The following is a 2,156-nucleotide window of genomic DNA, read 5'->3' as shown; positions in this document are numbered from 1 at the left end:
CGATGAGGATTTGACTCTGGGGTGTCTAGGGTTTTATGAGATTTCGTAATTACTAAAAGGCCCCCAGCTTCACGAATGCATTCCCACGTCCAAATGGGTCGGCTCAATATTGGCCCGATACTGGATCCGGTTTTTTAAACCAGATCCGGTTCCAATATCACAGCAGTCTCTAAAACTGGATGATCCGATGAAAAATGGGTTGAATATGTTAAGATTTCATATGGAATTCGTAAAAATGGGTATGATTTTGATCTTTTGAGCATGTTGGTTTACATAGATCCGATTAGACCCGATCATATTTGTTTCGAAAGTGACCTGAACACAACCATGTATTATGTGGATCCGGGAATAAGGATCAGATCTTGTTCAGAATGGGGTTGGATTGGAGTTCTGCTACACTCATTTCTTTTTTTCTTTTATTAGGGGGTTGAATCGTATTGGATCCCCAAACCTTTAACCACATAAAGACACATGTCAGGATAATATTAAAATGATATTAAAATATTGAAAAACTATTTTTGACCAATTTTCAGGGTTTTTTTTTTTAATTAGCCAATTGTGTATTGATTTTCTTGAGATAAGATACCGATACTGACACCATTGAGAAAAAATTCTTCAGGAGGAAACATTTGAAAAATATCATTGCATTTACAAAACTACTTTTCAACAAACATTTCTAGGGGTCAAAAGGTCGGCTTTGGTTCGGACCTAGTTAGAACAAGACTTGGGCCCGATTTCGGACCCAGGTCTAATCAGGACCACTATAAGAGAAATCATACCTGGACCCAATAAGAATTAAACGAACCAAACCCGGTAAAATAATACTTTTTATCATTTTTAGATTGAAAAATTATGGGTCTTAATCGGAACTCGGGTCTGGCCTGGGTCTGGTATAAAATTTTACAAACTATACCCGGATCTATGTATTAATCGGATCTTCGAGTTTGGACCCAGGTCTTAATCAGGTCTTATATATCACCATGCCTGGACCCTATATGGTTTGGGTCGGGTCGGATCCGGGTAAACCCAACCCGTTGACACCCTTATTCATTTGTCTATTTATCTACGGACAAACGGACAAGATAACTAAAATTGAAATTTAAAAAAAAAAACTCACCTAAAGTTTGGACATTAATCAAAAACACACATAAGTCTTGGAAAATATTAAAAAAACACTTAAAATTTTGCACCGTTAATAAAAACAAACTTCCATCCATTTAACCTAGGTTATCAGTAACTCAAAGATGAGTTAAAAAGGCTAATTTACTAGTTAACCCTTCCAAGATGCATTCCCACTTTTTGGGTGTATTTTTTAAAATATGATGTTAAGGATAGTAACTCCACATGACATTTAAAAGCAAACTTGATAGTAGTACACTATTGACCGTGGTAAACTCTTGGGCCTTTTTAATAAACGGCTATATTTTTTAGGTCTTCAACAAAAAAGTTATTTATGAAAAGGTAAATATATGGTACTAAAAACTATTGAATAAAAATCACTAGTTCTTTCAAACTTTTATATTTTTAGTAGATTGGGCCCTTCAGAAGTAAGCAGGTTTTTCAAGGGATTCAAAAACCAACAGCCTACATATACCAAAACTTCATAACTCAAGAAAACATACAAAAATATTAAAAAACATGATCCAAGGTCCAATCCTTAGAAAATATACTGTTGAATATCTATATGGTTATTGAATTGATATAACTTGCACCAACGATTTCTAACTAAATAGCACCAAATATTTTCCCTTTATAAGGACATACAAACAGGAGGTAAATGCAACTTCTGATAAGAATAAAATTGGATTCGCTCAGCATAGATTTCATGATAGTCCTATTAAGAGATTGGTTAGTGCAAGTCTGAATGTGATTCATGTTACATCTTTCTATATCTAAATCTGATAAGGCTGTATATGGTCAGACCCACATCACAATGTATATTGTCCAACATCTCACACATTGCAGGAAGTGATGGATTTCTCTTAAACCAGAATATGAGCTGCTGTAACTTGCAACTTAACATGAAGAGAGAGAAACATTTGATAGCTTCATATATAAGTTGCAACAGTAAGCTACCATGAGACTGTCACTAGAAGGCCGACAGACACACTCGCACATGCACACAGAGAGAGAGAGAGATTACTAAAATGATAAAG

This window comes from Nuphar pumila, chromosome 4 (genome assembly GCF_984573655.1).
Source record: "Nuphar pumila chromosome 4, dmNupPumi1.hap1.1, whole genome shotgun sequence".
In the NCBI taxonomy this organism is placed as follows: domain Eukaryota; kingdom Viridiplantae; phylum Streptophyta; class Magnoliopsida; order Nymphaeales; family Nymphaeaceae; genus Nuphar; species Nuphar pumila.
The sequence above is the reverse complement of the archived record's forward strand: the minus strand, read 5'-3'. Positions refer to the sequence as shown.